General features: G+C 36.4%; 1 long non-coding RNA gene across 1 annotated transcript in view; it reads right to left on the bottom strand.

The window, feature by feature from the left end:
* The window catches only part of LOC137770642 (uncharacterized), a 629,331-nt gene that overhangs the window by 328,228 nt on the left and 286,532 nt on the right, over nt 1–14,571 (bottom strand). The gene's annotated exons all lie outside the window — the stretch shown is intronic.

The following is a 14,571-nucleotide window of genomic DNA, read 5'->3' on the forward strand; positions in this document are numbered from 1 at the left end:
GATATATATTTACTAGCATTTACTGAGCAGCTACCATGTATAAAACACAGATGCATGTGAGAATAAAATGCTCGGGCTTGTTAAGTGAGTGCCGTGTGCTTTTTTTCTTGATAGCATCAATATCCTTCACGACCATTTATGGGGATTTTTCCCATTGGTCAGTTGTAATTATGTTTTAATTTTGATATGGACTACACACAGTGAAGGCTATATTTCAGCATGCTTTGGTCACCTGTATCTCACTTGTATCGTAGAACATTCACATTCTCCCCGACAAACTCCGTATTTTCCCCTTGTCTCATCCTGTGCCTAACACCAAAATCCCTGCAAATCTTTGTATGTGTCATGCATTTTTTCTCTGTTTCCCTGCCCTCCTCCACCTCCTAATTTATTCAATGGCTTCCCTGAGTTCATCATTGCTTCAGCAGGCCACACTCTGGAGCTGATTCTTAGATTGGCTCTGGAAATCTCAACTGATGCATTTGGGTTTCCTTTAAATGTGCTTGCCTGTCATGTGTAGCACCTAAATAGCATCTCATGTGAGGAAACCACACATAGTTTATTTAAAAGCCCCTCAGCTCCCTTGTGGCAACAACCAAGCACAGGCTGCTAAATCGTTGAGTGCCTCTGTTGTTTGCTACAAATCATAACATCAAATACACATCACGCGCACTGAGGAGCACCCCAAAAGCAATTGATGCTGATGAACCCCAGCTATTAACATGAGTAGCGCTGGCTCTGCCTGCCTTGCTGAAAGCTAGATTGGGGTAGGAATAGGGGAATCAGAGAAGTGAGGGAGAGCTCAAATCTCTAATGGCTTGACTGGGGTATAATTATAGCAGGTATGCATGTATAAATCATGTTTAACATTTTCACAGTACAATCACATTTGTGCTTTTCAAGAGCTTATAAAAATGAATAAAAGAGAGATACTAGGGATTGGGGTAGCCCCAGGAATTACAATTCTCCATAAAAGCTAAACAAAACAATGACATTGATGAAAGTGGGTTTCTGGACTTGTTGGGATTATAATATTGAAATGAAAGTGGGATGATTTCACTAAAATAACGGCTCAAGAAATAAACTCCTAGAAAACGTGTACAGGCGGCTGTTACTAAGCAAGTGAAAAAATAAGCAGAATTTTAGCCTTTTTCCCCCCTCTGACTCTTCAAATGGAAGATGAAGGTTGAAACTGCACATGCCTATTTGGGATATAATAGGAAAGACTGACCCAAGTATAGCATTGCTGCTAATCAGAGAGCTCCATTAGCACCAATCACTCTAAGTCTATTTAACAATCAGATATCCCTACAGCTGCAGCCAGAAGTGATGTGGGTCTAAGAGAAGAGGCATGACTACATGTTCAGCAGGTGAAGTGGCATCAGGGTCTGAGGCCACAGTGCCTTTGAGTCAAAATCAATTGTGTAACAAAAGAGAAGATAGTCATGCCTGACACAGATGTCATATTTTGAATAACTGAGTTCCTGATGTCACAGCAGAAGCCTCCACCTATATCCTTTTATACGACATATCATATTTTGAGTTGTGGAAGAAAACTTACTATTGGAAGTGAGGAAGAGGTATGCCAGCAGGGCCATGGAAACAAGTTGTTGTATGGAAGAGGGACCAGTCACGGGCGATATTATACTGACATAGATTTCAGGAGGCTGAATGGAGTTCTGTAGCTAGAGCTCACTTGGAAAATCTTTCATTCAGATACACTGTAAAACCTATAATCCAGGAATATTTAATTTCTTACACTTAAAAAGATAATAGTTAGAAATGGTCCAACATATTGAAAATTGAACTTTCTAAATTGTCTCCTAAGAAAGAAAACAACACATTTCTAAGCATGGTCTTTGACTAGCTGTGCTGATGAAAAATGACTAAGATTTAAATCACAAGTTTCTTTCCTGACTCTTTAAGTACTAACAGATTTTCAGCCACAAATTCAGGACAGATCCTAATGTTGATATGCAGGATAATAAAACTTTGTTGAGGCTGTCTGTAGCATGAGCCAGGATTATGGTTTGTCTCATACTGGGTTTCCTTCATGTCACAAAACAAACATCAAAGTTTACAGTCACTTCTCTCTCACTTTCTTTTTTTCTTTTCTTTTCTTCTTTTCTTCTCCTCCCTCCATTCCTTTCTTTCTTCCTTTCTCATTCTAAATACAACATTTTGCAAAAAGTGATTAAGAGATTTTTGAAATTGAAATATCATTATTCACAAAGATGGTGCATGTTTCTCCTCTCCTAAGTCTGTCAGATATATATATATATATCTATATATATATATAGAGATATATATATATACACACACACACACACACACACATATATTTCAATAGTAACAAACTTCAGAAAGGAAGTAAAAACAATCATTTGTTTTCCTCTTTGACAAACATCTGGAAGAAAAGCAACACACAACCCATTCCAAAGTATACCCTCAAGCTTCTCTGTAGCATTTCTTTGGTAGAATGTGAGATGTTCCAAGGAACATGCATAAAATCTGTCCAATATATTTTTATTGTGCACCCATTTGTATTTGATTACAGGACCTACAGAAGGCAGGGCCACCACCCTGATGGGCCCAGGGGACAGAACATGGAGCCAAAGCAGTTTATTCTCTTGCCTTGAAATCTGATAGAATTTGTCTTCCTAGGTTTTGGACTTGCTTGGAACCTGTGACCATTTTCTTCTCTCTGACGGCTCCTTTTAAAATGGGAATGTCTATCCTGTGCTTGTTCCACCACTGTATTTTGGAAGCACATAATTTGTCTGGTTCCATAGGTTCATGGGTAGAGAGGAATTTTGTCTCATGATGAATCACACCCCAAGTCTCACCCATATCTGGATTTAGATGATATTTAGATGAGACTCTGGACCTAAAATTGATGCTGAAATGGGTTAAGACTTTTGGGGCTGTTAGGATGGAAACAAATGTATTTTACAGGTAAGAAGAACATGAGTTTTATAGGTTCAGAAGGCAGAGTGTCTCAGACTGAACTGCATCCCCACCATTCATATGTTCAAGCCCTAACTACCCAACATGACTATAATTGGAGATAAAGCCTTTAAAGAGATAATGAAGAGTAAATGAGATTGTAAGGGTGAAGCCCTAAACCAATATGACTGATGTCCTTATCAGAAGAGAAAGAGACACCAGGGATGTGCTGCACACACGGAGAAAAGGCCATGTGAGGACATGGTGAGAAGGCAGCCATCTGCAAGCCAAGGAGAGAGGCCTCAGGAAGAAACCAAACCTGCCAACACCTTGATCTTAGATTTCCAGCCTCCAGAACTCTGAGGAAATAAATTTCTGTTGTTTAAGCCAGTCAGTCTGTGGTGTTTTGTTATGGCATCCCTAGAAGACTAATAAATCCTGAAAGGTGGAGAAAAGAAGGTACACTAGATAGAAACCTTGGGACCCAAGGAATAATATGGTGAAACTGACAACCTAGAAATGCCAGTGGATGAGGATAAAACAAGCCTTAACAAAAGCCTATTCTCTCTAGCCGAAGGGAACAGAAAGAAGTTTGGCCACGTTCTAAAGATAGAAAACTTTTAGATAATAACTGCTCTTTTCCAGCCAATGACACAGAAAATACTGTCTCTACCCACCCCCACCACAATCAATGGTTGAATGGGAAAACAGACTTCCACCTTCACTAAATTATAACAAGGCTGAGTGGGGAGACAAGACATTCATTCCCAGCACTAACGAGGTATCTCTACTCACTTCCCTCTGCTGTTGATGTGACGTCCAAGGAACCCAAGTGGACAGTTAGGACACTCAATACCACCCAGTGGTAGAAAGGCCATACACTGATGGAACCAGTGGATGCCATGTGGAAAGTAGTAACAAGGACCTACTATTGTTTCCAGCCAAGGAGGTCTCAGCAGAGGTCTAGTAGGGAGTCAGAACTCTTACTCCTGCCCAGCAGTAAAGAGGAGCCCCTCCCCCCATTAGCTATCAGCATAAATCTCTACCCCTACCTCACAGTAGGCAGTGTTCCCCTTCCCTCTACCATATCAGTGTCACAGAAAAAACTGAAGGTTTAAATAATATCCAAAGTGTCATAACATAATACCTAAAAAATTATTATAAAATATCACTCATAATTTCATAAGAATTATTTCATAAACTTCATAATGATTTCAATAATAAAAAATTATTCATCACTGGAAATGTCAAAATAAGAAAGACAACAAATGGATGCCAACACTAAGAATATAGAGATGTTAGAACTATCTGACAGATATTTTAAAGCAGTTGTCATAAAAGTACTTCAAAGATCAATTACAAAAGTAGTTGAAAAAAATGAAAGAAATAAAATGTCTCAGCAAAGAAAAACCAAATGAAAATTTTGGTACTAAAAATACAACTGAAATAAACAAACTCAATGGAAGGGCCCAAGAGCGAAATAAAGGACCTAGACGAAATACTCGGTGAAGCTCAAGAGAGAACAATAGAAATTACCCAATCTGAACAACAGAGTTAAAATAGACTGGAAAGAAAATTAAAAGACCTTTAAAGACTTGTAGAACTATAGCAAAAGAGCAAACATTCATATTGTTGGCGACTTGGAAGGATAAGAGAAAGAGCTAGTCTGAAAAATTACTTGGCTGAAAATTTCCAAATTTGGCAAGAGGCATAAGTTTACAGATTCAAGAAGCTGAATGAACTCCAGAGAAGAAAAACCAAGAGAAATTCATAGAAAGGTGGTATCATAGTCACATTTCTGAAAACTAAAGACCAAAAAAAAAAAAAAAAAAAAAAATTCTTGAAAGCAGCAGAGAGAAATGCTACTTTGTTGCAGAGGAAAATAATTTGAACAACAGAATGCAATTTCTGAAAAGAAACCATGGAGGTCAGAAGGAAGTGGCATGATATTTTTTAAGGGCTAAAGGAAAAGAATTGCCAATCCAGATTTCCATATGCAGTCAAAATATTTTTCAGAAAAAAAGGGGAAATTAAGATATTATCCTCCCCCTCAAAAAAAACTAAATTAAAAGAGTATGTCACCAAACAACCTAGTATAATAGAATGGGCAAAGGAAGTTCTCTAAGCAGAAAGGAAATTATAAAGAAGGATTCTTAGAGCATTTTCAATAAAGAACAAGAAAAGAGTAAAAATATGAGTAAATACAAGACATTTTACTTCTGTATACAAAGAGATATACTCAAAAACACTATACATAAATCACAATAGAATTCTAAAAAACTGTTCATGTAACCCACAGGAGGATAGGAAAGAGATAAAAGATAAATAAAAAGGAAAGAGAAGAACTAGGGAACAAAAGATAAAATGGAAGATAAACTCTAACGTATCAGTAATTACATTAAATATAAATGGTCTAAATGCATCACTTAAAAGTCAGATATTAGCAGAGTGGATTAATAAACATGACCTGAACTCAAGAATCTCACTTCACATATAATGCTACAGGTAGGTTAAAAGTAAAAGGATGGAAAAAGAGGTCTCATACAAACATTCATGAAAATGATAAAAAAATAAAATTTAAAAGACAATAAAAATCAATGAAACAAAAAGCTGATTTTTTGAAAGAGCAATAATATTAACAAACATAAGACTGACACAGAAAAAAGAGAGTAGGCACAAATTACCAATATCAAGAATAAAACAGGGATTATTTCTACAGACTTTGCAGATGTCAAAAGGATAAGGAAATACTGTGAGCAACAGAAAGATCACCAAAGCAGATATACAGATATTAAATAAGCACATGGAAATGTTTCCAACGTCATTGGCCATTAGGAAAATGCAAATTAGACCCACAATGAAATATCACTATACACCTATCAGAACAACCAAAATAAAATACAGTCCCAACAACAAATGCTGCAGAGGATGCAGAGAAACTAGACCTCTCATTCAGGGAGAGTGTGGGAACCAGTGTACTAATTTTTGAAATACTTATTAAGAATAGTTTTAACAGTCCTTGCAACTACCCTATTACCCAGAAATTGCACCTCTGAAAATTTATCCCAGAAAAGTGAAAACTTATGTTCCCACAAAAACCTGTACATGAAACTAGCAGCTCTACTTCTAATAACCCAAAACTGTAAACAAGCCAGATAACCTTTTACAGATGAATGGTGAAACAAATCATAGTCTATGCATACCAAGGAAGACTACTCAGCAATCAAAATTAATTAAGTCACTTTTTTGAAGATATGGTTTATAGCAGGTACTCAGCAAATAGCATTTTTGCCTAGTAACTTTAGTTGTAATGTTTTGATGGGAAATAGTGGGTGGAGGATAGAGCTCACCTTGGCATGCTTATGAGCCCCGACTGGTATACAAAGGTTACAAGGAGCTTGAGCTCACACACCAGCCTGAAAAGACTAACTGGTAGAAAAACAGCGTGGCTGCAGATGACTGTGTGTGGATGCCCTCCTGCGGAAGCAGGGACCAGCTGCACAATAACAAGGCACTCATGACATGGAGCTGAATGTGACGTCTGTCAACGTCAACACTGGGCACTCCATGTGTTGGAAGAACAGACATGGGGGATAATGGGAGCTGCACAGAAGAGGACTCAGAAGCCAATGGAACCTAGGAAGTAGCTACACCTTCGATCCCCTTTCTTCACGCTTTCAAGAAAACCCACAGGAAAATGGAATGGAATGCAGAGCTAGACGTGTGACCGGAGACTCAGTTAATCAAATCCAGATATGACAAAGAAATCACTGGATTCGACTGAATTTGCTTAAGATTTCTAACAAAGATAACGTTTTTTGTTGTTGTTGTTGTTTGTTTTTTTCCCAGTTTTCAGAACTTCCATTTTTGCCAGCCTAAGTTCTGCAAACTGTCCTAACAGTGAAATGTTCCCTTGGCCACTCAAATTTGATACTGGTTAGGGGTTTTCTTTAGATGCTAAGGAACAAGGAATTAACTGTAAGTACTATGCATCTTGCAGGCTCATTATGTTGTGAGAAGAGTAACATTGTAGTGGGAGCTAAATGTCATCAGTGAGGAGAAACAACAACCTCTGTATGGTTCTCCCCCCCGACCCCCCCCCTCCCACCCCACCCCCACCCCCCCACCCCCCTGGCCCCAGATCCCTAAATAGCTCTAACACATGCCTAAGGCTCATACCAGCTGAATAGACTGGGTGTTACTTTCCGTATGCTCCCTTCTGATTTTACTCCTCAGTATGCATCATTGCTGGTACAGTAACATATTCTACGACTAGTCTGTTCTCAACTGTAAATTCCTTTGTGCTCTTACAAATAGTCAGTTGGGACTTCTTTCAGAATTGCTTTCACTGGGAATACAATGGTTGCTAGTCATACAGCATGTATGTTTTCATTATTATTTCTGGTAAAATTCATACTGCCTCATTGGATTAAATCAAAATATATTTGAAATGTTGGCTTTTCCATTGTGTTATACTTTTTGCTGGTATTTATCTTGTATAGCACATCTTGCTTTATTAATATCTTCAGTTATATGTTTAGAAAAGCTTGGGTATATTTCCTTATGTTTCAGGTAAGTATGGTTTTTCTGTGATCAAAACAGTGCTCTAGTGAACACCCTTCTAGTCAATTTATAAATTAATTCACTGATAATTGACAAGTAGTAGTGCTTGTTCATAAGAATTACATGCATTTTGAAGCATTTATTGTTTATTATTAAGAAAAGTAAATTTGGACTTTCTACAACACATAATATTAAACGTATGTCAAGTATTTTGCACTTAATATATGCATGTAAGTTTATTAGAAGCATTAATCTTTCATACTATCAGTTTTAAAAGGTATTTTGTCATTTATTGGATTGTTTTATTAAATGATAAATGTACATGGTTTAAAAATCAAACAATACTGAGCTTATAAATATATATAAAGGCTTGTAATAAAATAAAGCCGTCTCTACTGCAACTACTCAATTCTGCTCTCTAAAGGTAATCATTTGTAACTGCTTTGTCTATTTCTTTAGGTATTTGGCTCTAATTCTAAGTAAAATATGTACACTCTAATTGACTTACAAATTTTATATATTATAAATTGATTTTAATTAATTATAGACAGGATTTATCAGTGTTCATTATCATTAGCTAAATATATATTGTTTATACTATAAAGCCAAATAGTCACGTAGTATATAGATTCCTTTACTGTATTTTTCTGGGTTTTTTTGGTAATTTTTAGTAATTGTGTGTGTGTGTGTGTGTGTGTGTGTGTATTCATGTTTGTTTTTTACCTGCTAGGTTTTAATAAACGGCTCCCTATTGTTAAATTTTTCCCAATTGCTTTATCAGTAATACCTTCCAAATATCCTCTAATAATAGACTCCTATTTTTTATGGAAACCTGCCTAGAGCCCTCTTTCCAACTGCTCCAACTCAACCTGATGGTTCTCTAAGTCTGCTGTTCATCTGACATCTGGATTTTCATTCACCTTGCTCCCACTTTAGATCCATTTTTTATTGAATCTAATCTTTTGGTGTAAAGCCGATTTTGCAGAATATTCGTCATTAATTTTCTAAGGAAAAGTATGTAAATGGTCTGTTTTCTGAGTGCCTGCAGGTCGGAGAAATGTATATTTTGCCCCACAACTGACTGATATTTTAGCTGTGTATAGGATACTAGAGTAGATTTTCCCTAAGGATTTAAGGGCATTTCACCACAGTCTCCTACCTTTCAGTACTGCTGTTTAGAAGTCTAACTCCATCCTGCTTCCCAATGCTATTAAGTGACATGGTGATGGTGGCCATGGTTTGTTTTAATCTAGAATCTTATAGGATTATCTCTTAATTTACAGTGTTCTGAAATGTGAGTCTTTATGTGAGTCTACTTTTATCCACTGTCCTGGGCATCGGAGAGGCATTTTCAATATAGTATTTCATGCACTTTGATTATCAAATTTTTCTCATACTACTTTTCTCTAGTTTTTCAGTCCCCTATGTAAGACATTGTTGGTGTGACTGCAGAAGGTAAATACAAATAATAAAACCACATGATAGCTCTTAAAGCTTTATTTAGCTCAGAGGAAGTATACATTCCTTTTGTTTGCATTCCATTAGCCAAAGCAAATCACATGAACAAGGTTTTTGTCAATGGAGGAAATGAATTATCCTCCCAAGGAATGGGTCTCATAGGGAGAGACAATGAATACTTTGGCAATAACACATTCTACTTCACTTGGTGTCTGTTCATACTTAAGAGTGACTGTCAGGTTGCTGATAAGTGAGCTTCACTGTCTAGTGATGGACTGGGGTGGGGGAGGGCCACCTATTTAACAGGGGGACACCTGCAGTTTAGTATGTAGTGGTATTTTCACCTGTGGTTGTCCAGTTTCTTCAGAGAAGAATCAATAGACCTCTGCTTGGAAGAATTCAGCCTGGCTATAGCCATTCTATGAGCAAAGAGGACTAGGAGTGCAGGCCTTCAATGAAATCTCCACTTTCAGTCATATATCTTGTCTCTGTTTCCTAGTACACTTGAGTATATAATTGCCAGTTCTGTCCTATTAAGTTTCTCCAGAGTGTAAACCTTTGGTCCCCTGCCTCGGGGTACTCATTTGGCTAGACGGGATTATGGCATAATCATACATAGACTTGCAAATAATTACCCTGTTTTTACCCATATACTCATTCCTCTCACTAATTTAGAAATTGATATCTCCAAGCCCCAAAACTTCTAAGAGCCCCTTGCCAAGGAATGACTCACTTCATCTACAGTTTTTTCCTATCCATGCACCTTCGGTTTCAGGCCCTCCATCCAGCTGAATTCACTATTGCTCCTCCACTTGCTTTTCCATTTATTTGCCACTGTCCCATAATCTTTGTCCTTTACCTCATTTTATATTTTTTAGTATCATTTTAGTAGCCATTTGGGAGGAAGCAGAGATAAGTACATGTGACTGGAAATCAAAGTGTAAAGGCTTAAAGAGTGTACAAGGGCATGAATAATGTTGAAGTATTTGAGACACTGAATAGTGTTCAAATCAACCCTCACACTTAAATGAAATGAGAATGATGACAATGAACAAAGAACAAGAAGGAAAAGAGCAGATATAAATTGGGAAAAAAAGAGCAAAATTCCTTAAGATAATAAAATGGACATAATGGATGAGAATAACAAACAAGCTATAATTAATATGGAAGATGAGAAATGTGACTAAATAAGTAAAATAATACCTTAATAATAATCTTAATAAGCTCTTATAAGTTTGTTTTTTTATACAAGATAAAGCTACTTAAAACAAATTCTGTAATATGATGTAGACCTGAGGGTGGAAAACATGTTTTCTTCATTTTTTACTTCCACTGCCTAGCAGAGTGCCTGGTACATAATTCAACTGCTGTTGCTTGAAGGTCTTAATGTCTTTTTGATTTAATATAATTGAGAGTCATAATACCAATTTAGTAATTTTAATTCAGAAAATTTGTGAAATAGGAATCTGGCATCTGCAGAGTTATTTAGGCAGTTTATTAAAACATAACACAGACTATATTTGGGAAAGGACCCCATGCCCAGGGAAATATGATGGTGTTTACATGAGCCTTTCATTTCTAAAACATTTTATATTGCTTCTGAAATTGCTCAAAACTATGCTTTGTTTGATCATTATAGCCAGGATTTGAGGTAGCATCACTTATCTTGCATAAAGGAAGTATGAAGGTTTTATAAAACCATGAACAAAACTGAAAGAACTCAGACTGATTTATGTTATTATGAACACATGCATCCATTCAAAAAGATATATATTGAGTACCTATGTTCCAGTACCTATGTATTTTGGTATACAGTGTGAACAAATTAGGAAGAAATCCCTTCCCTAATAAAACTTATACAGTAGTGGTGGTAGAAACACACACACACACACACACACACACACAATCAGTAACATACATAGCATATCGGATTGTCGTAGAAGTTATGGAGAAAAATAAAACAGGAAAAGTAGTGGTGAAAGTGTTCCTGAAAAGGCATTTGGAGTAAAACCTGAACTTGTTGAAGTTGGGGGAAGGGTGTTCCCAACAGAACCAACTGGAAGTACACAAGCCATGAGGTGTTACGTGTTTTTTATTTTTAAGGAATTAAAAGAAAACTAGTTTGACAAAAGTAGAGCATGGGTGGGGATGAGAAGTAGAAGGTAAGTAAGATGGATGACAGAGAAATAGATAATGTAAGGACCTTAGAGGCCATTAAAAGAACTCTGGCTTTTACTCTGAGTGAGATAGAAACCAATGAAGATTTTGAGTAGCAAAGAAAAACCTCTAGAAGAACTCCTTTTACCTGAGTTCACTTCAACTTCTAATAGGAATTAGATAGGCTTGTAAATCTTAACTGAATAAATTAATATAAGTACCCAGCCGTGGCTGTTACTAGGCATGTTTAAAGTTGAGCACCTATTATTATCATTAAATTTGTATACTGTGAAAGATTAATTGCATTAATGGTGTCAACTCTTCAACCCTGCTCACATCTGAGACCTTTACCATGTAAACTATCAGGGCTTCCCACTCTATCCCTGGGGTTCCTTCTGACTACTGGGAGTTAGAGTGTAATGTATGCAGAGCCTTAATATGCTTGCATGATTGCAGTTTCTTGCTCTTGCCCTCTGCCACGGCCATGAAAACACACCTCGTGTAGCCTATAAGAGAATAAATGACATGTGGAACAGAGCTTAATTGCCCGTTTCCCCAGAAGAAGCCATCCTAGATCAATCAACAGTTAACTAATCTCCAGATATGTGTACAAACCCAGCCAAAGTCAGAAAACCTGCATAGGTGACCACAGCCAAACACAGACGCATGAGCCAGTCCACGTGGGATCACCTGGGCCAAACCCAGATCAGCTGAAGGTTACAGACTCATGGACTAAACAAATGCCCCTGAGATTTGTGTTGTTTGTTGTAGAGCATTATATGGTAAGAATAGATAACTGATGCGTATGTTAAGAACTTTAATTAAAAGAAGGAAAATGCACATAACCAAAATTAAAATAATAGAGGGTATAACAAAAGATAAAAAAAGATATTTAAAATTCAAAAAGAAGGGGCTTCCCTGGTGGCACAGTAGTTAAGAATCCGCCTGCCAATGCACGGGACGCAGGTTCGATCCCTGGTCCAGGAAGATCGCACATGCCAAGGAGCAACTAAGCCCCTGTGCCACAACTACTGAGCCTGTGCTCTAGGGCCCGTGCACCACAACTACTGAAGCCTGTGCGCCTAGAGCCCGTGCTCCACAACAAGAGAAGCCACCGCAATGAGAAGCCCGTGCATTGCAACGAAGAGTAGCCCTCCGCTCGTCGCAGCGAGAGGAAGCCCAGGCGTAGCAATGAAGACCCATCGCAGCCAAAATAAAAATAAAAATAAATAAATTTAAAAAAATATTTGAAAAGGAGACCATGTACAGATATATAGGAAGTGTATAAGTTGTCTGTAAAAAGGGAAAAATGGAAGATTTCTCAATTTTATCAACAAGAATAACCAAAATCACAAAATATAAAAAAACCCCAGAAAACTACAGAATAATATGTATACCTGTTGATTCAAATTCCTAAAAATAACTAACAAAACTCTTATCAAATGGAGTAAAAATAATTTATTAAAAACTTTAAAAAATCTATTAATATAACACATAAAATTAAAAGGTTGAATAAGGAAAAACTGTGTCATCTCCAAAGATGCCAAAATGCATTTAATAAAATGTAAATATATTTTTGTTTAACAAATCCTTTACAAAAGAGATGAATATAAATATGGACTTCTCCAACAGAATGAAGGATATTGAGTTTCAGCCAAAAACTCACATTATGACTTGTGGCTTTCCAATTAAGCCCAGAATGAGTTGAGAATCTCTGATAGAATTCTAAAATGGCCTCCAAGTTTCCTGCCCCCTAGTGTACACAACGTGTATAATCTCCTCCCATTGAGTGTAGGCAGAAGCTATGAATACAATGGGGTATCACTCTAATGACTGGATTACTAATCAATTGACCTTAGATGATAAAGGGAGATTCTCCTGGTGTGCCTGGTCAGTAAAACTTCTGACCTACTGAAACTTTGAGATAACAAATGTCTGCTATTTTAAGCCACTATTTTCTGGCAATGTGTTATGCAGAAGTAGAAAACTAAAATAGATTGCATAATATCACCATTGTGATATAATAAAAATAGCATAATTAAGAGAAATTCTGTGATAAGTAAAAATTATTTGAACTAATATGAGTTTATTTATATATATGAAAAATAATAAGGTTAGAAAAAGGACCCAATTCTTGAGCAATAATTTTTAAAAACTAAAATAAGCTGAATTAAAAATATACTCCGTCCAGATTTTAAAGAATGTGTGAGAAATTTCCTAATTCAGCACCATCTATGCTTTCCATAATCCCTTCATCTTCATTTGATCAGGAAAGTCTCCCTATAGTTCATTAAAATGAACTCAATCTTTACATGCTCTAAGTGCTCCATGTACCCAATACCACCCTCTTATTAGTTATGATGCTAAAAATTGTATCTTTATATGGTTTGTTCTTTCATTATTACCTATTTCCTCTTATAGAGGACATAAGAATCTTTCTTTTTGCTCAATGTTTTTCTCCAGGAAGTCTGTGAGTTTAGCCTGCAAAAATTATGTTGATGAATGTTTATAAATGGTAGGATAGATGTTAATTATCCCTATATTAGTTTATAAGTTCAAAAAAGTATCAGTCATTGATTAGTACAGGTGACCTTCAACAGAGACACTGCATTATACAGTAAAAAAATAAAAAACAATCAACAGAAGATGAAGGTAAAGAGAGATCTTATTGTTTTTGATCTTATTGTTTATCTTATTACCAAGTTAATTTCCAAATAATCTCACATTATTTAATTGATGACTACGTAAAGGCAGGGTGGTGAAAAAGAAACTGTGATAGAATTTGATTAACCTCTAAATAGAGGTAAGAAAATATAGAATTAAATCATTCAAATCTAAGCTAGAATATCAAATGTAGGGTAATAATGCTTTTAATGACACACACAGAAAAAAATCATGCCCAGGACACTTTACTAAGGAAAATGTCCTTTGTAAGGATGAAGAGATTAGTAGCACCACTTCCAACATCTATGAAGGGGACGATATAGAGGGTAGAGCTAATGAACGGGAAAATTTCTTAAAAACATGGGAAAAGACAAGAAATAATGTACTGTATAAGTAGGATATTTCCTCATAAGAAGAGAGAACAAAGACGGTTAGGGCAAAATGAAGGAGAGAACAAAGGAAGTGAAAACAAAAATAACAGGGAGAAAATATGAGAAAAATATAGGACATGAACAGATTAATCATGGGGAGGAGGAGAAAGGAAATCTCAAAATATGAGGAGAGGGAAAAATATCCATTATATGAGGAACATAAATTTGTCATAGATGGGAGAAAAAGATCAGAGAAAAAAAGATGAATGAGAAGATAAGTATAAATATGATGATACTAGAGAAGCGATAATCAAGAGGGAAAGGAATTAAATGACTTAGAAAGTAGAATGGATAGTTAGAAGAAAATAAGTGTGTAGGAATAAGAGGGAAATATACATGGGAGACAGAGAAT

The sequence above is a fragment of the Eschrichtius robustus genome, chromosome 10 (genome assembly GCF_028021215.1).
Source record: "Eschrichtius robustus isolate mEscRob2 chromosome 10, mEscRob2.pri, whole genome shotgun sequence".
Classification (NCBI taxonomy): Eukaryota; Metazoa; Chordata; class Mammalia; order Artiodactyla; family Eschrichtiidae; genus Eschrichtius; species Eschrichtius robustus.